At 37.0% G+C, this 25148-nt stretch overlaps 1 protein-coding gene across 1 annotated transcript in view; it reads right to left on the bottom strand.

Moving 5' to 3' along the window:
* The window catches only part of NCKAP5 (NCK-associated protein 5), a 406029-nt gene that overhangs the window by 112448 nt on the left and 268433 nt on the right, over window positions 1-25148 (bottom strand). The gene's annotated exons all lie outside the window — the stretch shown is intronic.

The raw sequence follows: 25148 nt of genomic DNA, 5'->3' as shown, positions 1-25148 counted from the left end.
ATACATAATTATCCAGCAGATTCAAAAAGAGTAAAGAACAAAGGAGTTGTAAGAAACAAGGACATATAGAGTTTACTTATTTACAAGTCTAAATAAACAACTGTATGTAATCAGTGCTTTATCTTGAGGGTACAATCAAAGCCAGAAAAGGTGGTAAAATGCTCTGCATCATATTTTCACAATGTCACCTACCAATGGATTCAACATATGGCTATAAAAAGTCTATGGGTGATCCTGCAGAGAGCACTGTGAGATGAGGCAGCAGAAAGTACAGATGCAGAAGTAAGTAGCAAAGTAGAAGCAGAAGCTGCAAAAGCAGCAGTATGAAATCAGAAGCTGGAAGGTAAAGAGCCCTCCGTACCGAAGAGGCTATCATATACAGTTACCAGGTTGCTTTTACAGATATGTTCTTGTAGATTGATCGATAAAAATAAAGAGGTGATTGCTACATAAAAATGTTTTTCTATGAGTTAAAGATTTTCAGATATTTTCTCTATGAATACCACCGTAAAATGCTATCCAAAATAAATTCTTCTTACTGTTTTGAAGCAATCATTAAAGGATTAGTCTGCACAGCCTTTAACTCACGCATGTTGGTATACCTCTGGGTTTAATTTTTTAAAATCTCATTTTCACTAACATAAAAGTATATTGTATGATTTCATCCTAAAATAGTTAGGGCACACTGCTCCCATATAGAGTTGTCCAAAAGAACTACAACATATAGTTATACTATACAAAATACCCAGAGAGCTTCCCATATTTCTGTTAAACCATTTTCTTTGAATTCTGTAAAGCTGTAAAATGGAAACTAAGTCTTCTTGGATCTGTTAGCTGAATCTCTGATTTCAGTGAGCTATTCCTTTACAAACAGGCTACCCAAATTAGGAAATCTGAACTTGACAGCATTATAAATAAATGCTACATTTCCCCTCTTATCAAGCCACAGTGGAAACATCTGTATAATAAAACCCTTTTTCACACCACTGGCTTCGAAAGTGTAGTGAAAGGATGTAATGCTTTCAATGTTAGCTTGACTTTTGTGCTTCTTGATTGCCGAGCAAATCATGCCTATTTATTTGGCATTTTTGTAATGAGGACTGGACTAGAAGGGAACACTCGACTGCCTTTGCTTAAGATCCTGTGCCAGCTCCCACAACATGGGAAAACCAGTACTTGATATACTAAATCACTCTATATTGCAACTGAATACTTGATACTAATCCTCACTCGCCCAAAAGTATTCATTTGGAAAATTTGTAATAGCACTTGTGGTCTCAAACCCCTGTCTCCTAATCCAAACCTTCATTTATTTAACAGAAACCACTGGGTTTTGATGTTATTGAAAGTCTGCTCAATTTTTGCTCAGAGAGATCTGCCTACCTCTGGTATTGCATATTCTAGGCATCTTTTGCCAGTTAAGCAAAGTAGGTCTCCTCGGAGGAAACCACTATTACATTTTATTTTCATTTTTATTTTCAGGCCATACTTACAACTAGGCTAAGTGCAATAAGAAGCCCACGCTTCTCACAGCCTGAAAGCTCCAGGCACCCAGAGACAGTGGTAGAGAAGTACTGACCCCTAATGCAGTCACTTCTCCCATACATAGCCTAGCAGGGGACCACGCTGGAAAAAAAATATATATATACTGAGAACAGTACTCTCTTAGGTATCAACTGATTTCTATAGTGATTTCTAGTTTTAGGTATAGCTGTCCTCTAGGAATTTATGTATATTTTATGTTACACATAGAAATAAACCATCTCGTCCCTCAGCCTCAGAAACACTGAGTGATGCAGCCCAGCAAACAAGCCACATTCAGTGTCTGCCACTGGTACCTACAGGGAAGCAGGGGTCACCTGGGGGGACAGCCCCACAGTATCATTCAGTCAGCCAAAAATAACTGTGGCATAACTTACCATTAAATGAAACACTACATGTTGCTCTTGGATCCTTATGGATTCAAGGATTCTAAAACGTCAAAACAGAGGTCCTTTCTAGTTTTGATTTGGAAGAAAGTATTTTGCACAAAGGTCTCTCCAAACATTGGAAAATTTAAAGATTTCAGCCTTCAGCTGCCTGTATTAGAGACAACTTTGTTCTGAATTGTGAGACTGAGTTTATGGGAAATCAATTTGAAAGTAAAAACTTCAGACTACTTTATACAAACCAGAGGTTGCCTTGTATTGATACCACGGCTAAGATACAGTCATTATGAGAGACTTTGTCAACTCTGATTTTAATCCCTTTCTCCAGATGGAAAACATAGCTCTAGTAATGACGAAGATTACCTTTAGGTCAGCTAAGAGCTTTCTCTCTCCTTCACTGATATTGAAGAACACTCTGTATTTTCTCCTGTGGGGCAGCTGTTTGCAGTTTCATTCAAGGCTAGTAACAGACAGGCTACACACTCAAAGTCAATAAGAATCTGCCACTTATTTCCCGTGAATGTAGATGCAAAATTAACCCTAGTTGCTTCACGATACACAATGTTTCCTTAAAATTTCTTTGGGGCAAGAGGAAATTCCTTAATTCATGATGATTTGTTGTTCGTTATGTTCCATGTTTCTATAAACGTGTTACATACTGGACCGGTAAACACAGGTTAAGTAATTACAGTTCTTAAAAACAATTCTAAAATGGTCATGCTAAATAACTTTAGGATACCCATAACACCACACCACAAGAAGTATCCATTCAGGCAGTACAACCACATAAACTTTAAATGCTTGTGAGAATGCATCTTCACCCAAAGTCTAAAATGCATTTCAAACATACCCTTAATGCAGTCACATTTACTTTTTTATTAATGAACAAAAAAAGACAATACAGCTTTTCTGTGTCATAAGAAAAAAAATAAAAATACAAGCTCCCCGCCCCAAAACAGAGGGAAATGTTTTCTCCCCAAAAGTATTCATTATCAGCAGGCTGAGAGCCAAAAAGTGCTCTGCTCCTTTCCAGCTCACAGTCTTTCTTTCTAGGTTTACACGGTCAAAGCATGAGATCTCCCACCAGTCTCATTGTGCCAAATCTGAGACTTTTTGGGGGGTTCAATCCACATCTATACTCATAGTTCATGGCATCTTTCAGCTGAACAACAGCAGCAGACTACAAATAGCCGAAAAAAATATACACTTAATAAATATATTCTTAAACTGACACAGGCATTTAGGATGATTTCTTCATTCTCTCCTCTTTGCTTTTAACAATTTTAGAGAGGATTATTACAGCTGGTTAAGGGCTGTCTACTAACTATACTTTGTTCAACATTTACCTGTGTTTGGTAGAAGTGGCAGATGCATTCTCATGTCTGAGAATGTCATGAGACACCCGGCTCTCCTCCAGACTTGCCTCTCTAACTGGAACTTGAGTGGACAATTTTCACTTGACACGCTGCAAAAGCCATTTCTGTGTGCTTCTTGAAAAAGCAAAGTGAAGCACTTAGATCATGTTTGAAAATAAGATTTGGATTTAAGTCCCTAAGGTGTTTTTCAAAAAGTTTAAACCTTGCCTTTCTGTGCCTTGATTTATTAAATCAAGAGAACAGGAACAGCAACATTTTTTTATCTAGCTACCCTGTTCCAACAATTTATGAATTAAGATATATTTGGTGCACTGGGGTCTTTAAGTGGAGAATTATTTCATGTACCTATTTGGAAATCTTCAACAGACAATCCTCTATACTTTTATAACCACAATGAAATGAATTAAAACACTGAATTTTCTACTAGAAGCCATGAATTAAAGAGAAGCACACACAAGACAGATTTCCATACTTAACCATTGCAGAGTTGACACAAAACAAAAGGATGGGAGGAGGAAGAGAGAAGAAAGCAGACAGTAGTGTATGCATTTTGCACAAAGGGAAAAGAAGATCATAGAATCATAGAAGGGTTTGGATCGGTAGGGACCTTTAAAGATCATCTAGTCCACCCCCCTGCCATGGGCAGGAGATGAAGGTCTAAAGGTTGTACGTCAAGTTAGCAGCTCAACATGCTTCGAAGGTATCATCAATAAAGGTCAAGAGGAACAAAGTTATGACAGTGAACTTTAAAATCCCTGACAGAATGCTACAATACCGGTTACCATGCGTGCCTCTTTGTTATTCATACTAAACCATTTGTCCATTTATAGAAAGTGCTATTGATTTACACAGACACTCATTTGTCATGCCCTGTGCAGTGTATTAATAGCTGTCCAAGCACTTCAAATGTGCTCAGCAATTTTTTCCTGCTTTCAGCCTCTGATTTTTGTATATTTTTGTGCTCATAGCTTCATACGGGGCACATGAGAGCTCAAAACCTAGGTCAAAGTCAGTTGTTGGTAAAGTAAGAAGTAATGTTGCAATCTTTCCCTAGGTCCTCATGGCATTTTTTGGTAAACTGCTGTTCCAGGAAGAGTTTACCACTTGAACCATCTCCATATCTCTGGACACACAGAACTCTTCGCATTATTCTGTCCATGTTACACAGAAAATTTGTCCAACAAGTTGTCAGAGAAAAGTTTAGCAGCATAGTTAATGCTGGTTAGAAGTACTGAAAATCACATTTGTGTTTTTAAATCAACATAATTGCTTTAATTTAATTCTAGCACTATAAAAGCATTTCCACTGGCCACCTTCCAGTGCCTTTTATATTGCTATACACAGCTCTTTGCTAGGAGTAAAATGGGAACCACACCTCACAACCTGCCTGTCAATGTGCAGATGTTTCCACCTTCTGTTTCACTCTTTCCACAACACAGCAACACTGGAGCAACCACAGAGCATCTCCCTGCTGACCTGCAGCCTGCGTGCTACATCTCTGCTCTCTGGACCCCTGGCCCCAGGACTGGAGAATTGAGACTGGAGAACACTACCTACTGATGAAATAAGCAGTGAATTTACCAGACTAATGCTTAACAAAGTATTCCTGTATGCTTTTTCAAACATCCTAGTCTTAACTATTTCTTCCAGCTCGTGGAGATGGGCGAAAAAGCCCAAAAGTACAAATTACTGATGATAGCCAGGATTCTCAACCTTGCTTCAAAACAAATAGGCCCTTAGCCTAATCAGTTGCATCATTTTCGTATTTTTTAGCATGATAAAATAGCCTATTCTCTTTAACCACACTTAAAACATTTGCCACATTTTATCTGAAATGCTTAGCCAACGGTCAATTCACATTCAGGTAAAACATGGAATAAAGGCAACACGTATGTGATGTTAAATAATAAAATACAGAAAAATACAAATGTTAATTATAACTGTTTATAAAAAGCCTATATTAAACCTTACTGGGCAGTACTGGTAGGGTTCATTCTTGCAATTCAAAATTTCATTAATACTTCTTTTAATTCTTGACTAACACAAAAATACGGTGACGTTAGAACAAGGCACCAACAGTTCTCACAAGCAGTCTGTCTCACAGGCCATGCTATGCTATAGCTGTGCTACCAATAAAATGGGTTTGTAGCCTCACAAGACAGCAGTGTAACCTCCTTCCTCTAATGGATGCTAGAAACCAGAAAATATTTATTCAACATCAGAAAACTAACCACTTAAGATTATGTAAAAACTTGGGCTTAAATGTTCCTAAAAGAAAGCAGCCCAAGGTCTGTGCAGCTGCATATGATATTTTACAAATTATTGATGAGCTGATTCATGTATTTAAGCATGAATCTGCACTGGAAATTATGTAACAGCTTTCAAAATTGTACAGATTTCATGCTGCCAGAGATCAGAAAACAGAACTCGCTGGTTTATCTGCAGCAGATCACAGGGAGAGACCCACACCCAGGGTCCCACAGAGGGCTCACAACCACAGAGCTCTTTTCCTGTCTGTCAAGTGTTTCCCAGTTCCCATAAAAAGAAACAATGGATGTTCAACCTAAATGATGAAGTCTCCTTTTTGAAAGAAGTGGATAACTAGAATTTAATCCTTCAAATCTACTTATATTGGATAAATATATGAACTTCAGGAGTTGAATCAAAGAAACCAAACTCAAATGTGATTCACACACTGCTGATGAGACTATCTCCTAAAAATGACAAAAAGCAAATCTCATATTTCTTGGAACTCCTCTGTGAAATACCTTTACCTTTTTATTATTTTTCAGAAGTTGGCACCAGTAATTTTTAACTGGTTCAAGAATGGTAAGATTTGTCTTTTTTATTTTGTTTGACTCTAAAGTAGTTAAGAATGATGAGTCTTCAAAACCTTCAACATTTTCCTTTCTGACACCACAGAAATGTCTGCAGTTGACATTTTGAAGAGAAGGTTAGGAACAGATCTAGCAAAACAGAATGCATTATAAGCCCAGGCTTATCATCCAGCAAATAAATATCTAGTCTACTAACAGATATATCAATAATAGCTTTGTATGTTTACCTGAATGCAAACTGCTGAACACTGCAAATTCTACCACTATTTACAGAAAATATAATAGACTTACAATACATCCACTGTCAATAAAGGCCTTTGAACAAATAGGTTAAAATTATGAAGAATGCTTTTTTTTCCCCAAATTTCTTCGAAATGATCACATATAAAACATTTTTTTGAGGATGAGGATTAAGAGATCTAAGTAAGGACAGGCAGCATAAAGATGTATGTATTTTCTGACATTAAAGACATACATATTATGGTCTATACAATGCATATACACTTGATAAACCATAGAAGTTTAGGCATAAAAATTAGAAGTCCCAGACAGACTTCTGTTTTTTACCACTCATCCTCTGAATAAAGTGTTGGGCTGTGTGTCTCAGTCCAATGCATTGCTCTGCACAGAGACCAAGGCACTCACCTCCCCAAACTAATATCCTCGGCCGCCTAAAGAAAAGCAGCTGCTCTTAATGAAGGGTAAAATGCCCAACAAGAGAAAGTCCTCTCACTTGCAGTCAAGCAGACCCACAATCGTGTACAGGCCACAATGCCATCACACAAATGTAAGACAGAAGACTGAATTTTCATGCAAGGAAGAGTTTGTGAGTGTTGGGAATTTTTTTTATTTTCTGATATTTCCAATTTCCAATATTTACACTCAGTAATCCCTCCCCTTGCAGACCTGCAGCTGTTCCATCCCGTTCTTTTTTTTCCCCTCTTGTTTTAAGTGATTTGTTCCCTTATGGGACTGTTCTCCCTTAAGAACTGAGAGTGTTTCACTCTGACAGACTTACTGTGCTTCCCCATGAAATATTAACAGGCAGTTATTTCCTCTATCAAAGAACTAAAAATAAAATCCCTGGTCCATGAAAAAAGTATGAGATCCCGAAACTGTAAATGAAACTAAGATTCTTACAATTAACGCAGGCAGATAAGAGCAAATGGTGTGGACCTGATAAATATTAAAGGGCATTTTGTGTTTAATTCCAACTTGTATTTAACATATACATAAATATCTTTGCATTGAAAACACTTATATGAATTAATCATATCACATTTGGTCAGTTGCATTTGTTTCAATTTTTCTTGGAAAAAAGCCCAAACTCTGCAGGGAAAACTCTAATTCTTTGAAAAACTCTTTCTTTGATATTAGTAAAGACTAGTTGAAAACCTTTGACGATCTGACGTCCAACATGGAAGCTTGATAAAAATCTTGCAGTGCAGTTGTTATCAAAGAAAATATTTTGCAGAAGATTTTGATCAAACCTAGAAGTGACATTGAAACGAGTAAAAGTATTTCCAGGGCTCTGAAATGATACATATGGCAACCACATTTTAAAAAATTCACTTGCCTAATCATGAAACAGAAGGTTTTTCACATTTTTGAAATTCAGATCTTGAGGAAAACTCATATACTTTCAAGACAGTTTTTCAGGCAATAAGAAAGGCAACTTCAAAATTTACTTTAAATGAGTTATCCTTCAAACCTTTGACCATAAGGTTACTGACACAGTGACAGTTTTCTACTATTTGTGATTCCATTATCCATCTCTTCCTGAGAAGCATACTCAGCTTCAAGGTTAATCTAATCTAGAGTTTGAAAAAAAACCAGAGCATTTCAGATCTATGAATGAGAATTAATCTTTGGGCAACTTTATTTCAACAGAACCCATTTCTTACTTTCTTAACTTGTCTAGCTGACATATTCACAGTAAATACAGGCAATACTACTACCAATTCATGGCTCTGGGAAGCATCTATGGAAGAAGTCCAAGAGACAAAGAGTTTGTCTTTACAGGACACACCTCAGTATCTAAGTTAAGGAATAAGCCACAAAGGCCTCAAGCTCAGTTTCTTCAAAAGCTGAAATTCAAGAATTTAGCTGTTCCTTATAGAAAACTTAATTTACCTTTTCAGATTTTGGCAGGTGACACTAAAATATTGAATTCAGGAATAGGAAGGATTTCATAATCTAATTGATGAAAACAAATTGTGACTTATTTTTCCTTAAGAACTAAGATAAATTAAAAATGACAGTCAATGGAATTAAGTAGAAAACCTTGAAACTAAGTAAGGAAATTTTTTTTTTTAATTTCTATAAATTCTACTTATCAAGACCAGCCCTTCTCCTTTAAAGTGGCTTTTATATATTTTTCTCTAGTAGCATTGGAATAAACACGAAATATAATTTCATACGTCAATGCAAAAAATGGCCCTAATGCCATAACTGCTCAACGCATGTGAACTGAAGGGCTGTTATTAAATGATAGTAAACAGTTTAAATTTGGAGTTAAATTCGGAAGTAGCTTTAAGGAACACCAACACCAACCTCCTCTCCATTCACCCAACTCCCCTCCCCCAGGAAACTAAGTAATTGAGTGTGCTTGGGGTTGATGATAGAAAGAGAAGATTCAAAACTTTAATGCATTCCTGCTTTTTCCCCCGTGTGTCTTTTAGTGTATAATCAACAATACTATTAATTGTCTCCCATAACCAGTTGGCTCTTACTGGAAGGTGGAACAACAGATGTTTTGCTCTGTCTTCAGAGAAAGCGAATGCTGAATTTTTATCAAGAAATATTTTTTTCCACAATTATTTATCCCAAGTTTCTTCATTTAGTTCAACCAAAAATAATGATTAAATAAAGTGATTTAAACTGACAGCCTGGAAAACACTGATCCCATATGCTTAAATGTCAGATTCACTGGCTGTGTGATGGGAACCTCATATCAGTTCTCTGTTATCCAAGGAGTCTTTAAGTGGGAAAATCTGATTCTCTTCTTCTCCAAAGAAAGAAGTATGACTTTTTATGAAATGGAAAAAAAAACATAACTGGTTTTCCTTTTAAAAAATATCCATTGATCTTATTTCTATTTGAATTCTGAGAAAAAGAATGACTTTTCTTTGCTATAATATGCAATAGACTCAAAGTCTTACACCATGTTATAATTGATATTGTCACAAAATATTTTTAAACATGGTAAAATATAAAATACATTATTTTTCTTTTCTTGCGATGAATCATTTTACTCTATTCCTTTCAAGACTTGGAGTTAAAAGTTTTCCACTACAATAAGCTATTAATGTCAACTATTTCACAATTCACAACATAAATTTATAACAAGTTTCTCTGTTTTTAACTACACGGGAGCATTGAGTTATTTCTGAAGGCAATGTTTCCTGCAATTTCACTTTCTTCATCAGAAGTCACCCGTAAGTCAACTGCCCCAGGAATTTCAAAATGAACTTCTTTTGATGGCTTCAGTTATTTCTCTCCCTTCCAGCTAAGGAGTTGCAAGGGAAAGCGAAGCAGAACAGGTATCGGTGCACTGTATTACGAATAGGATCAAATGCCACAGAACGTGCAGCAATTGTTTTGTAGCCAATAGCTAACTTCTAATAACTGAAACACAAAATTACTGTTCATTTCTTGCTAACTGAAACAAAACTCTATTTGCAAACATCACCTTGCTTCTCCGGAAAGCTTTGAACATTTTTCTTTTCTGTTTTTATAGGCACGGTAAGTAGCAAGCAATGCCCCTCGCTGCACGCAGCAATATGCGGTAGGTTGATTTCTGCACTGACATTTGCTAAATTAAAAGTTCTGATTCATTTCATTTTTAATCTTTTAGAGTGGAATAGTGAAGTTGCAGAGTAATTGTATTTTGTTCAAAAGAACAATAATGCAGACTCCAAATTCTGTCTCTTTTAAAAGCTTCAATGGTTTGGAGTTGTGTCTGCTTTTTCTGCCCTGCAGACTGTGCTCACTTCAGAGAAGATGGATGGAGAGGGATGAGGATACCTTAGAAACTGTCTGGTGTGGTATTTGTAATGGCTGACATCAGGTGCATCTACATGAACTTTTTGGCTTGAAGGAGCAGTGAGTGTCCTTTTCAAGTGATTTTTCTGCTCATGGCACTGACCGGGCTACAATTCCCACTGCAGTGTGGCCTCTGAACCAACGGCCTGGGTTTCTTTCACATGACATTGGAAAAGCAACTCCAGCTGCTGCTGGGCTTAACCAGAGCTCAGCCGAAGTAAAAGTCAGGTCCTTAGCACAGACAGCTTGGCTCTGAGGATCTGCTCCTGTTACATCGCACTGCTTGCTAAGATAGACATATCATTATAGCAGGCTATCTTCAGAACCTGAATTAACAGTGACAGACCCAAGGAAGTCAACTGCCAGGACAAGAGTGTACCCCATAACACCACAGGAAAAGACAAGCCTGTTGGTAAGGCTTTTTCTACACACAACAGAGATGTGCCAGAGGCATTTTTTTACTTGGATAATTTTACAGCTTTGTGCTTTATGAAAATAGAAAATATGAAACTGTATAAAAACATATACACTAAAGCCAGTTACATGGAAAATAAACTCTATTTTTATTACATATTGCTCTTACTGTGGAACACTAAATACTTTCCAATTCCTTACTTAACCTTGCTCTTCAGCGTATAAAATTTAACTCAGATTTTGTTCTTTGTAAACTACATCCCTAGGAGGTCCAAGAAAAGCCTTAGACTACGCACTTTGGGATAATGTAGCAAACTGTAGAAGTTCTTAGAAGAATAGGCTTGGATGACAATAAGTGTCTCATATGGAGCACACATTAAATCAAAGTAGATGGGATTCAGCTGTGCTCCAGCAAGAATCTCAGGCATGAAAAGCACTACAGTAGCAGCCCAACAGCCCAGCTCTGGTCTCCATAATGAGCCAAAATCACATCACACGTACGTAAGCACAACTCAAGCGTGGCCACCAGAACTGCACCCACCTTCACAACTCCAAATTTGATAGCCAAATACACTAACATTAGTATCAAACATGAGGAAATGTTGCTATTATCTTATTCCAAGCTGCTGTTCAAGAGCAGTACCAGTGATTAGTTGATTGCCCTAAAGGGAAAACGCGGAGAATAGAACAAAAATAAATCAATGTATGAAATACTATGCAATGTAATATATACCTAGGATCGATCACATTACTGCTCTGTCAGAGAGGCCTGCAATTGGGAAATATTCCTGCCTGGCAGAGGTCACCAGCAGGGCAAATCAGTTGCTGAAAAACACGAGAACTTCTCACTTCTTATTTCTATTCAATCTCTGTGTGAAATATACAGTTTTTGCCTAATACTAGCAAGTTCTTTTTTTACAATGAACTAAGAGTACCTGTTTTAACTCATCTAATTGGGAAAATTTTTTAATAGTTTCCCTGGGGCCACTGTCAAGGACAAAATATTTGATAAAAAAGAGTCCAAAGAAGACCACCACTGCAATGGGAAAAAAAATACATTCTGCCACACCAAGAGGAGCCAAGAGGAAGACAAAAGCTGTTTCCTTAGTAGTACAGTGATGTCAACACTACACCAAGAAGCTCTGCGGAGATCCACTAAAGCTGGCTCAGGTTGCTAATGCATTGCTCTACTGGGGCTAATACCCTGGTTTTCGAGAAGGGTCAATTAGTTCAAATGAACACTATGCTGTGCAGCCACAGCCCTTCTTCACCTGAACTACTTTGCATGGCAGGGCACTATATAAAAAGACTGTATCGTTTATAAAGTTTGTAACACGGCCTCTTTCTCTGTTTCACTTCTCCTATCTTAATTTAATCAAATTAATATATGAATGTACAGAACAGCTATCTCTGCATGGCACTGGGGAGACACTACAATGTCTAACTAAATTGTTTTTGTGATGATACAGATCAGATTTAAGGTTACAGAAAGAACATTTATTGCTTATTTAAGAAAAAGAATATTACAACCGTCATTACTGGTAATAGCAGTTAAAGTACAATATTATGAAATGCAATATAGGACTGAAGGAAATTATCAAGGAGGAGGCAACAGGCTTTTCTCTGGCACATGTCTAAGGTCTAAAGAAGCAAACTCCATAAGGTTTAAAAGAAGAAAAAAAAGGGGCTATTAGGAGACAAGTAAGGAGAAACTTCAGCCATGTGACCTCTTCACTGAAAAGCCTGTCCCCACTCATTTCCAGCTTACCATAAATTATTAAGAAAAATGCTAAAAAAGTATTTCAGCAGAAGAGATGCAATAGAAGAAAAGATTATAGCTTCTTCCATCTAAATGCACAACAATATCATGTAACGGGCAACCTTCGGTCCCAGGAACTGTCGCTGCAATAACTTTACAGAGGACTTTGTCTAGCAGAGTAGACAAGTTTTAGGTACTCTTTTTCTTACAGTTTACCAAAAAACTGAATGACAAACCTAGGTCTTATATCTTCAGAACCTGAATTAACAGTGACAGACCCAAGGAAGTCAACTGCCAGGACAAGAGTGTACCCCATAACACCACAGGAAAAGACAAGCCTGTTGGTAAGGCTTTTTCTACACACAACAGAGATGTGCCAGAGGCATTTTTTTACTTGGATAATTTTACAGCTTTGTGCTTTATGAAAATAGAAAATATGAAACTGTATAAAAACATATACACTAAAGCCAGTTACATGGAAAATAAACTCTATTTTTATTACATATTGCTCTTACTGTGGAACACTAAATACTTTCCAATTCCTTACTTAACCTTGCTCTTCAGCGTATAAAATTTAACTCAGATTTTGTTCTTTGTAAACTACATCCCTAGGAGGTCCAAGAAAAGCCTTAGACTACGCACTTTGGGATAATGTAGCAAACTGTAGAAGTTCTTAGAAGAATAGGCTTGGATGACAATAAGTGTCTCATATGGAGCACACATTAAATCAAAGTAGATGGGATTCAGCTGTGCTCCAGCAAGAATCTCAGGCATGAAAAGCACTACAGTAGCAGCCCAACAGCCCAGCTCTGGTCTCCATAATGAGCCAAAATCACATCACACGTACGTAAGCACAACTCAAGCGTGGCCACCAGAACTGCACCCACCTTCACAACTCCAAATTTGATAGCCAAATACACTAACATTAGTATCAAACATGAGGAAATGTTGCTATTATCTTATTCCAAGCTGCTGTTCAAGAGCAGTACCAGTGATTAGTTGATTGCCCTAAAGGGAAAACGCGGAGAATAGAACAAAAATAAATCAATGTATGAAATACTATGCAATGTAATATATACCTAGGATCGATCACATTACTGCTCTGTCAGAGAGGCCTGCAATTGGGAAATATTCCTGCCTGGCAGAGGTCACCAGCAGGGCAAATCAGTTGCTGAAAAACACGAGAACTTCTCACTTCTTATTTCTATTCAATCTCTGTGTGAAATATACAGTTTTTGCCTAATACTAGCAAGTTCTTTTTTTACAATGAACTAAGAGTACCTGTTTTAACTCATCTAATTGGGAAAATTTTTTAATAGTTTCCCTGGGGCCACTGTCAAGGACAAAATATTTGATAAAAAAGAGTCCAAAGAAGACCACCACTGCAATGGGAAAAAAAATACATTCTGCCACACCAAGAGGAGCCAAGAGGAAGACAAAAGCTGTTTCCTTAGTAGTACAGTGATGTCAACACTACACCAAGAAGCTCTGCGGAGATCCACTAAAGCTGGCTCAGGTTGCTAATGCATTGCTCTACTGGGGCTAATACCCTGGTTTTCGAGAAGGGTCAATTAGTTCAAATGAACACTATGCTGTGCAGCCACAGCCCTTCTTCACCTGAACTACTTTGCATGGCAGGGCACTATATAAAAAGACTGTATCGTTTATAAAGTTTGTAACACGGCCTCTTTCTCTGTTTCACTTCTCCTATCTTAATTTAATCAAATTAATATATGAATGTACAGAACAGCTATCTCTGCATGGCACTGGGGAGACACTACAATGTCTAACTAAATTGTTTTTGTGATGATACAGATCAGATTTAAGGTTACAGAAAGAACATTTATTGCTTATTTAAGAAAAAGAATATTACAACCGTCATTACTGGTAATAGCAGTTAAAGTACAATATTATGAAATGCAATATAGGACTGAAGGAAATTATCAAGGAGGAGGCAACAGGCTTTTCTCTGGCACATGTCTAAGGTCTAAAGAAGCAAACTCCATAAGGTTTAAAAGAATTAAAAAACAGGGGCTATTAGGAGACAAGTAAGGAGAAACTTCAGCCATGTGACCTCTTCACTGAAAAGCCTGTCCCCACTCATTTCCAGCTTACCATAAATTATTAAGAGAAATGCTAAACAAGTATTTCAGCAGAAGAGATGCAATAGAAGAAAAGATTATAGTTTCTTCCATCTAAATGCACAACAATATCATGTAACGGGCAACCTTCGGTCCCAGGAACTGTCGCTGCAATAACTTTACAGAGGACTTTGTCTAGCAGAGTAGACAATTTTTAAGTACTCTTTTTCTTACAGTTTACAAAAAACCTGAATGACAAACCTAGGTCTTACTTCCTCTTTTTAAAAGAACTTTTTCCTAAAGAACTTACAACATTAAGACTCAGAAAATTTAAAAATAAGAAGGATTTTTTGGGAGGAAGGGACCATTTGACTGATTGAACACAACGAAGAGACCTGCAGGCTTATTAAGAGAAACATTTGTAGTTACTAATTGAGCGTTTCTCTTCTCCTAAATAATGTTGTAAGTACGTATGTTGTATGAGTACATGCTAACCAGAAAAGGAATAGGAAAATGCCTGAATTGCAAAGCTGAATGAGCACTGTCACCACATGTGATGGAAGGCTATCAGATACCACAGGTATTCCTGTGGGAAGGGAAGAAACTCAGCCCTCTAGATGGCATTATGCGCCTGTGTATCCCAGATGCAACTGGAGAGCCCTGCCAGGCAATCTAATCATGTGTGCAGGAACACGGGCACATACGTCAAAAAGATGAGCTGGCAGTTCTTGGTCTCAATGGGAAGGTGACAGCTGCACGCTGCTCAATGGCAGAACAGAGGCCATCCTGGGGCAGGGACCCTGGTCCAGATGTTTGATGTGGGAAGCAGAGGGAAGGTGTTCAATCTGAGACAAAACAGAATGGAGGATCTCCCTGACCTCATATTCTGAGACAAAACAGAATGGAGGATCTCCCTCACCTCATATGGGGAAAGGGGAAAGGCAACTCTCAGGGATGGGCAGTATGTGAAAACTTCTAATTAAAAGTCTTTATGAATAAACAAACCTCTCCTTCTACTTGGCTTTTAATATTGCTGCAGATCCTAACCAGACAAATGTACATTAAAACATGTATGAATGCATGTAGGTATACACGTCCACGCATATAAGGTTATATTGTACTCCTGTATGGCTGTTTTGATGATACACTGAAATTAAATAATTAGTTAGGGAGTAATCAGGTGTCTAAGGAACCATCAGCAAAAATCAGTCAAGCATAATGGACCGGTCAAACCATTCCACATTTGATTTATCTATTCTCTTTATATATTTATAACTAATCTTAAAATCTGTGCTTGTCACCATGACAAATTAAGCAGACTTAAAAATAATCGTTTGAGTATTTTCTGCTGTGAACTATTAAAGTGGCTGCATAATAAAGCCACTGAATATTGAATTTCATGAGTATGTTAATCATACAGATTTCACATGTGCAGTGAAACATATGGCCAGCACAGGAGCCAAGACCCTTATGTGCCAGAAGTCAGCACAGCTCCAGTAATTCTAGTAGTCTGAGTGCAACTATTCCTGCCCAGACTCCCAGCTACAATATCCAATTCTGTATTTCTACAAGACGAACAAAAAGGAAACCACTATCGAATTAAGAAAAAGTGCATCATCATGCAGACCTCATTACTGTTTCATCATTTTCCAAGGCCACTAAAGAGAAATGAAAAAAGATAAGTTATTTTGCTATGTAAGAGTTATAAGGGACTCAGCTCTAACAGCTCAGGTAAATTAATTGGGATTTCCTATGCAGCCAGTGGAGAATGTCCACAGAATAGCAGGATTTTCTTAATAATGTTACTTGGACATGAACTGCAGCTCTTTATTTAGTTTATGAACTATACAACTGTCATTACCGTCAGTGAAATTGCATGCATTAGTATGTAAATTAAAAATATAAGGCGTGATTCTAAAATTTCTGTCACAGAATCTTTCCTCTGAAAGAAGTGCCACGGTGAGCAATGAGAAGGCTCGCAGAAAGTGCTTGTGTAGAAGTGCATACATGAAACTATTTTAAAAGCATACTGAGTCTCCCCCTCTGAAATGATAGATGTTTTGGGATAAACACAGTCACCTAGATCTATAAAACAGTGTTGGAAAATCTCATTTCATTCAGCGGGGAGACTGAATTTTCAATTCTACCACATGCCTGATTGCTAAAAAAGGTAAGTTACATTATCTACTGATTACGTGCAAGAAGGCACTATACACAGAGAGAAGGGCACTGAAAAACTATCATTATTTAAATTATAAAAGTCACGCTGAAATATCAGAATCCTCCACTGCAACCTGGCAAGGACTCTTTGCAGAACATGGTTAACATTTATTTCAATAGAGAAAATTTGACAAGTTTAATAAAACCAAGATGATTTTCCTTGACTTCCATGACTTACCTTTTCTTCACTGACTACACCTATTTCTCAGACCTTCTGGCACCAAATCATTATTCTTGTAGCCATATTCAATACTTTGGCCTATTTAAAGAGCGTTTGTTATGTCAGCCAAGTAAGAAACACAGAGCTTTCTCTGTGGTACATAACTGTAAGAAAAGAGCCATTGTATTGGAATTTGGAATATCATAGAGAAAAATGAATTTATAATCTGCTTTTACAAGAAATATATGAAATTACATTTGGTTGTGCTAAAATGAACATTAAATGCTTATCTATGTTCTCCTTATTTTTTTGTAAAAATTCCAGAGCTCACTTTACTATTTGAGGATCCTGTAGTTCACCTATACTTTTCACAACTGCATCCACTATAATCAACACTATAGGTAAACTAAAGGATCTTTTAAACAGTAGCCTGACTAAAATATTAATGTCAATTAAAAATTGCATATAACAAATGTTTCCTCCACCTGGAAGATGTTGGATTGAGTGCCCTGGAAAAGGATATTTTACATCATTCTACTTTGAGAAGGTGCAAATGAGGAACAGCATAAGTTACTCACTCAGCCTTTCCAATGTGCCTTGTATCTCACTTGGATAGACTGATGTGTGTGATAAGAGCACTGAAATATCCAATGCCAGAAAGCTAGTGACTTTTATTAACATCTAAATTGACTGCATGAGCAGGCTAAAGGAGAAAAATTCTGATAATTGGCAAAATTCCCTTTACACAAGTAGTTGATGGGATATGACATTATGTCACTCTTTAAATAATTAAACACAGTTTTAAAAGTTAACAGAATAGGAACACTAATCGGAGGATATTCTGTTGAGCACCTCACTGAATTAGCAAGTTTTGACATATAACTGCTTTGTGGGCATCTCATAGTAGAGAGCAGAGAGTCGATCTGAAAGTTTTTACCTTTTCAACATGTGCCAAAAACTCTGAAGCTCTGCATGTTGTGACCCAAAACATTTAACTTCTGCACCACTGCTGTGCTGCTTCATAGGAGATGCAATTCAATATTCTTTTTTTCCCCTAGACTTAGTTAGGAAAGAAAACAATACCATCTGTTACTTAGACTAGAATTCCCAGGAGACACCATGGTTGATTTTAGAAACCAAGTATTTTAAGCTTTCATTGAACTGAATAGCCAGAAAAATGCAGACATGCATGGTGTCCTCCATGCCTCTTCCACCAGTCATGGAGGCAATGACTTAATGTACAGACTTATTTATATTAAGGGACTCTCCCATTTCAGGAGATGGGACTGTTTGATGGAACAATGGATCAGCAGTCTCTCTCTAATGATAGCAGCAACAATGAAGAAGAGAGCAAATCTGAACAGCTCTTCCTACATCTAGTGGCCAGAGTTATTTTCAACATCCCTGGGTAAATTCATATTCCTACTAAATCATCTTGATTTTTGCATGTCAAAAAAGAATTTGCCATGAGTTTTGACCAGCTTAGAAAAAAAAAAAAAAGTGTAAAAGGATAGAGAAAACAAGAAGGTCCTTTAAGATCCTCAATGTTCTACGTGTCTACAAGAAGTACATTCTTTTCTCTTAAATACTCGTTACATACTAACTGAGTTTACTTCTCTGCCCAGAATAGGTTTCTACTAGCCTTTATCTTCCATATGAACATATTATTTCTATTAACATCCCAACTCATAAGACGTATCGACCACTGAAATCTATTCAGTGTCTGTGCCAGCTACAGAGAATGCTGCTTCATGCACTGTGGGCAGCATGTAGGATGGATGGAAAAGCCACAGTGGAAGATCTGAAGAGCAGGAGGGCATGAGCTTGCAGGAGGGAGGGTACAAGCATCAGAGAACAAGGTGCATTTAAAGACTGCAGCAGGAGTGGGTGAGGACAAATGGTGAAGAAGAAAGCACCCCAGAGTACACAGAGAAACAGGAAGCAGCCGTGAGATTTGATTTTCAAAGACAAGGAACAACTGAGCCACTGAAAACCTACAGCAGAAAAGTTCAAGCATCAACAGATTATAGAATACATTCAGCTTGATAGTACTTGTTTGGTTTTAATTTAAAATTTACTCAGTTATTGGGAAGCTAAAACAGTTTGCCAATACTATTACCAGCAAAGCTGGAATAAACTGGGCTGGTGTTGAAACCAGTGATGCAAGTCTGTGATGATTCATTATCAGCCACCGGGTAAGTTTGGAAATAAGACTTTCCCTGCCTCATCGTCTGATCCCTGGCTAGAAAAAAGAAGAGGTCTTAGGCACATTTCAGAAAACTAATTATGAAAGTCTCCTACTGAAAAGACTTAAAAGTAAAATAATCCAGTAATTAGGATTAAGCAGGTTGGCCTTTGGTGACTGATCAGCATAATGAATCTAGTTACGTGGACGTCCAAGGCGCTGAGCTAAGAAGAGGCTTTAGGTTGGATCAGATTAAATGCATTGTCTGGAACAAGACTGGTTGCTGCAAAATATTTAGAACATTGCTACAAAATATTTATAAGTTTCATGATTTTTCTATGCATCTCAGTAAAGTGATTCAAATTTCCTAGAAACTGAAGTAAAGTTGCTGACTTTCAATAAAGTTTTTCCTCACAGTTATTTTCAGAAACTCAGGCTCTTTGCCTCTGCACACATTCCTGATGCATGTTTCTTTCCGTAGAAAATAATATAATTATTAATTTTCTTACTATTTTACATTGTAGTATATGGAAAAAAAAACAACCACAAGGGAAAACAGGAAAACAATGCAAAAGCAAAACATAAACCACCAGCACCCCTTTCAAAGTAAAGTCATCTTCTCAATCTACTCACAGGAAGTATGTACCCTTCTCATATTTCTTTTTTATAGTTCGTTGATATCATGCCTTTCTTCCTCTGCAGGGCAGTAAAAACATAATAAGGGAAATACTTGACATACTTCCTCATTTGTTTAATGGTGATGATACAAGGGAAATTACCCCTCTAATATATTTCAACATTTAGCTTATTATCCTGAGTGAGTTTTCTCCCAAAGCTCAATTTATTAAAACAAAACACATCTTTCTGTGATGAACTGCAAAGGGCAAGAGGGCAAAATTCTATAATTAAAATTAGAGTGGTTTCGTGGCTCTTCCCTAGCAGATACTGCTTCTACTTCAGCTTAGTTTACTGAAACTTTCATTGAGTCTCACTCACCCGCAAGCAATGAGATTTTCACACATGAATTAGGCTTTTCACTTGTTAACTTCAAGGTTACAATTTAATGCTACCCCAGTGGCTTGCTATTTGGTGAAAAATGCAAGGTTGTGAGCAGCCTTCAATCATGTTTTTTTGAGGCCACTGGAACCCGTGCCCATTGCAGTACTTCTGGGAGGGAAGGAGGACGCTCAGCAAACCAGGAGAACCACCTCCTTGTTAACAATGTCCATTGTAATTTGACTGTTAATACTGTGTTTTTAGCAAGACGTTAGTTGTGCACCATCACAGGCTAAGGTGGGCAAAATATCTCTTCTGAAGAGTAGAAACTACCCCCCCATAACCAGAACTCATGATTTCTCCATAACAAGGTGCTGGTGCACTGCCCATATAACAGAGTGGAGCAGAATGGGACCATATGTGGTCAAATGAGGCACATACAGCCATGGAACAGAACAGGCGCTACAAAACCATGATGACCCATCCAAAATGCAAGCACTACTCATCCCATAACAGATGGACATCTTGCCACAGGACAGGCATGGTGCACCATACGATGCAGCGTACATGCCGACTCCTGCTGTACAGATCAACTCACAAGCCTCACAGGAGGGACCACAGAGAAGCAAAGAAGAAGAAATGCAGTGAAGATGCCAATCCTGTGCATACCTCATAGGGGAACCAGCACAGAGAGAGGGTTGGAGTGAGTAGAGGCAATTCATGCTGTGTTTTCCTGCAGAGTGGATCAAGGTTCTATAAATTAGATGTTCCTTATATGTGGTAATTCAGCATCTAAGAGCTCAATAGACACATTTAGACTCAAAACCTTAATGTGACCTTCTTTGTAATGTGTTTTCTTCTTTGTTTCCTGTGTAAACTGTTATCCTACCAGACTAAATGAGAACATTATGGCCCTCTCCTCTGAGTTGTTTCCAGTTCCACGTCTTTGAGTCAAAGAATACATTTAAACGGAAGAAGCCAGAGGAAACCAGCCAGTTTCCCAAGGTATTTGACCACATGCCACATTGTAGCTCTTTACCTGCCTACAGATGCAGCACCAAGGCACAAATAACCGAAATAGACTGTACAGGATGCAGGAAATCTGCATCCAGTCATCTTGAGTCTTCATCCAGTATCTGCTCACGCCTCCGCTTTTCTTTTTGAGGAGTTGAGAGGACATGCAGTGTGTGAAAGGACATAACACCACCAAAGAAAGACTTGTGTATCCTACAGAATCTCCCCCCTTTTTTTTTCATTAATAAAGCAGAGCATTGTCCCAAACAACCTTCATTAAGTGCTCTTTGGTCATTTAGTTTGGAACAATCCCAGTCAGCTTACTTTCTTCATAATCAACCAAAAGCAAATACTTTCCAAGAAAGCTGCACTACTGCAGTTGCAAAGAAGGAAGTCGGAAGAGCTGGAACATTTCCTAGAGTTAGATATAGTTAATTCATACTGAATTACCCTCATCACATAAATGTCTGTGCAAACGACAGACTTTAATAAGCCTTCAAAGGTGACACAGTATTTATCACTGATTACATTTTTAAAATCAAAGTAACTATGGCTTTTACAGACATGTTTAGATTAAGACTGACACTAACTCAGTATATCAGTTTAATGCACTTGCAATTATGCAGGTGCTCGGGCAGCCTGTATTTCAGACATTTAAGGCTAAATTGGGGCAGAGAGCCCATAGCTCCATATTGGATAACAAAGTCCTTGGACAGTCTTAAGGCTTTTACAGACACTGGTTTTCAAACACAGAATACTCTCAAGGCTTTCCTCTGGGTACTGTGACTTTATAAACTGTTCTTGCTGGAAACAAGCAGTATACAATCTCAAAAAGAGAGTCCGGATAATACCAACTAAACGCATATGTCTTTGGAAATATAACATTATTGTTCTACTGTAATTGTGTATATGCCTATATGTACCTGAAATTTCTGTGTAGGGGTTGATATGTATCCAGAATAAATTATATTTTTTTCTGTATTTCTGGCAACCATTTAAAAAAATATTCTTCTGGTGATGAAAACTGATTAAAAAACAAATGAAATTCCACCAAAGAATTGATATGTTATTCACCATACTTCATTAATATTTCATTTTTGCAGCACTCCAAATGCACAGAGAAGTTGTTTGTTTTTTTTTTTTGGTAGAGTTAGAAGGCATTTGATCATAACTACTGAAGTAAATTAAGTGGCATTTCAAGAGCAGCCATCTAAAAACGCTGAAGGCACACAGGAGTTTTGATATCCAGGAAATCACAATAATTTCAACTACATAAAATGGGATACACGACGGTATGAACCATTTGTTATTTGTCATCTGTTTCTTTTGATTAGAACCGTATGGTATTTATCAGTCAGTAAGGTGGAAATAGAATTTGCTGTAAATGATAAAGGATGTAAAAAGATTATAGGTAAAAGGAGCAATGGGATAATATTTATACATATTTCTTATCAAAGTATATGATAGCTTTCACTTGGGCTGACTACAAAGAAACTTTATTTTATTGATTTGCATTGCTCTGTGAGAAAATGTCTAGGTTAAACAAAAGTTAATAAAATCTAAAAAGTATTACAGACATTTATTTGGCAATGCATTTGACAGTACCCCAGTATATGAAAAAAAAATAAATAAAATAAATGTTTTTCCCATATAGATATTCAAAAGAAAAGAAAGTACATAATCTATTATATTGTATATGTGCTGGCTACTACCATTTATCCCTGTGCTGATGGACAGCATTTCTCTTTTGGAACTTCATTCACTTGAAACTTAGCTCAGACTTATCCAACTCTGTTTCAATGTGACCAGTCAAGCGAAGCTATTAACCAGAAAAAACTTACCTGCTGAATCTAAACTTTTGTATAATAAAATCATTGCACCACTTGCTCAAACTTTTCCCTAGATGTACATTGTAATATATACTACATACATGTATATACACATAGTCCCTCATTTAAAGAGAAGCTCTCTCTAGGACCAGGACAATCAATACAGGCAGGAAGAAAGGATGGAATATTTTTACAATGCTCTTACAGACTAGGCTACATCTTGTCATGAGCTACACTTGAGTAACAAACAAACTAATATGAAGAGACACAAAAAGATGTCTTAAAAGTACTGATACTCATGAAATAAATTACTAAGGCTTTAGTGGATTAGGTCCCTCATTTTGACTATTACTTCCGCTAGGTTTATAGGCAGTCTTCAGATTCTACAGTGCATAGATGGGGGACCAACTCTAGAAAGTATATTATAAGCCTTGCTGATTTTATTAATTGTGTATGATACAGCAACATCTAATCATGTAAAGTAAGATTAAACATTCTGCACCCACAGCACAGAAACTTATAAACAGCAATCTTTTGTTCCTTTCTACATAGACTAATAAAATATTTAGAATAATTGCTCTGCAAATAGTAAAGGATTGAACTGCTAATTGCATATAACTTTTTAAAAGTATGTCTCTTAATTAATAAACCATCATCTTTGACATTACAATTTATATTCTTCAAGAGGAAAATCAAGGGCAAGAATATATAACATTAAATAACACACAATTAACAATACTTCGCTTTAATTATCTTGGGCCACAATTAATGGTGGCCCTGCAGTTCATCTTTCTACTATGATAGCTCCTTAGACTATTTATGTAGATTAATTATTGAAATATTGGCATTCCCTATTACATGTTTCTGGACAAGCCACTGCACGACACTGGCATCAGTAAGAAGACCTATTCACTGACCTTCCAGAACTAGATTCTGTCTGTCCATAACATTACATTATGTATCTGGGCAATTTGCCTCAACTGATAAAGGTTGTGACATTATTGACCAACTTCCTATCAACTGAGGATATAAAGAACCGCAACTGTCATTCAGGCTGATTACAAACAGGGCGATGCAAACACAAATCATGCATATTTGGAAACAAAAGAATACAAGGCACATACAGTCATTCTCCACAGACAGAGAAAGACAGACTATAGTAAACTGTACATTTATCATTTTTATAGGCCTTAAAAATTTAGTATCATGTGTTTTTTTCCCAGGGAAAAATTAGAGTTAATGAATATGGAATGTGTTTGTTTTACAAACAGCCTAAGACTTTAAAGGAAAGAAAAATCAGAGAAACTGCCTATACCTTTCAGATTTCAGATTCTGTATTTATATCCAAACATGATCATAACCTTTTAACAAAGTCCCCAAGAACAAAAATCCAGAGTTTTCATTTGATCAGAGTATAACTCAAAATACAAATTATGATGCAAAAGACACTTCACACTTAAACAAAAATGCATAGGCCCAGTGATGAAGTCTTTGTTTACCAAGACCCTCCATAGGCAAAATGCCACTAAGATCAAAGGCATTCATTTATCCATACATATAACACTACATAGGTACTGGAACAAAATAGAGAATGAAGGAAACACTTGATAAGTTAAAAATACACCTTTGTACTAGTTCAAAATTGTATTAAAATATGCACAGTCTTATTTTTTGATACACATTGAAACCCATGCTTTTATCAAGGAGTACAAATGAGTTCATATTTATAGCGGTTACAGTCTTACCTGCACCTTGACCACAGTTGCCTAAAAAAACTTTAAAACTTTTCCTCTAATTAGGAAGTACCACAAGGTGCACTACTTTGCATATCCTAAATTTCCAGAAATGCACAAGACGTAGAGTGGTCTACAAGTAAATAGATTTTCCACAATCTAACAGTAAAAAAACCCGAGTTGAGTCTTCAAGCAAGCAGTCCAGGAACTAAAAGCTGAGCAATAAACTACAACGAAGCAACACTGGGTTTATGACAGTTATTAAACCACCTATATGAGTCTTAAAATATTAATAATTGAAAAAAAACTAATAAAACCAATTTTTGCTATTAAATGGTCTCAATTGAATTAAAGTAATGTGTGAAGTCCTTTTTAAAGGTATCTGATGCTCAGCATTAGAGAGGGATCCTTTCAGTGGTTCTAAGACTAAGCTGCTTCTTCATCCTTGGTAAATGAATCATTAAAAAAAACCCCCATAACATGAGTACAGGTGAACTGTGAAAGAAAAGATTTATACTACAGGGTGATTCAGTGCCAATACATGAATGAGGCAGGGGGCAGAGTGGTGTTTT

Source organism: Calidris pugnax, unplaced genomic scaffold (genome assembly GCF_001431845.1).
Source record: "Calidris pugnax isolate Ruff unplaced genomic scaffold, ASM143184v1 scaffold60, whole genome shotgun sequence".
Classification (NCBI taxonomy): Eukaryota; Metazoa; Chordata; class Aves; order Charadriiformes; family Scolopacidae; genus Calidris; species Calidris pugnax.
The sequence above is the reverse complement of the archived record's forward strand: the minus strand, read 5'-3'. Positions and strand labels throughout refer to the sequence as shown.